A 932-nucleotide genomic window follows, 5' to 3' on the forward strand; every position below is an offset into this window, starting at 1 on the left:
GGCTGGGTTTCCAATACCAGACATGATTTCTCTGTTATCGAGTGGGACTTAAATCCAATGCAGGAATTATTTAACATGGTGATTGAAAGATGATAGTTCCCATGTTAGTTAATGATAACTCTAGACTTAGGGATAAACTTTTTATTCTTTTTTTGTTGTTGTTAAATGGTAATTTTATTTCATTTTTAATTATTATTTTATTAGATATTTTCTTCGTTTACATTTCAAATGCTATCCTGAATGTCCCCTAAACCCTCCCCCCAGCCCTGGTCCCCTGCCCACTCACTTCCACTTCTTGGTCTTAGCGTTCCCCTCTATGGAGCATATAAAGTTTGTAAGACCAAGGGGCCTCTCTTCCCAATGATGTCTGAGTACGCCATCTTCTGCTACATATGCAGCTAGAGACTCAAGCTCTGGGGGTACTGGTTAGTTCATATTGTTGTTCCACCTATAGGGTTGCAGACCCCTTCAGCTCCTTGGGTATTTTCTCTAGCTCCTCCATTGGGGACCCTGTGTTCCATCCAATAGCTGACTGTGAGCATCCACTTCTGTGTTTGTCAGGTATTGTCATAGCCTCACAAGAGGCGCTATATCAGGATCCCTTCAGCAACATCTTGCTGGCATGTGCAATAGTGTCTGAGTTTGGTGGCTGATGATAGGATGGATCCCCAGGTGGGGTAGTCTCTGATAGTCCATCCTTTCATCTTAGCTCCAAACTTGGTCTCTGTAACTCCTTTCATGGGTATTTTGTACCCTATTCTAAGGAGGAATGAAGTATCCACACGTTCTTCCTTCTTCTTGGTCTCCTTGTGTTTTGCAATTCATATCTTGGGTATTCTGTTTCTGGGCTAATATCCACTTATCAGTGAGTGCATATCTAGTGACTTCTTTTGTGATTGTGTTACCTCACTAAGGATGATATCCTCCAGATA

The sequence above is a fragment of the Mus pahari genome, chromosome 15, assembly GCF_900095145.1.
Source record: "Mus pahari chromosome 15, PAHARI_EIJ_v1.1, whole genome shotgun sequence".
NCBI lineage: Eukaryota > Metazoa > Chordata > Mammalia > Rodentia > Muridae > Mus > Mus pahari.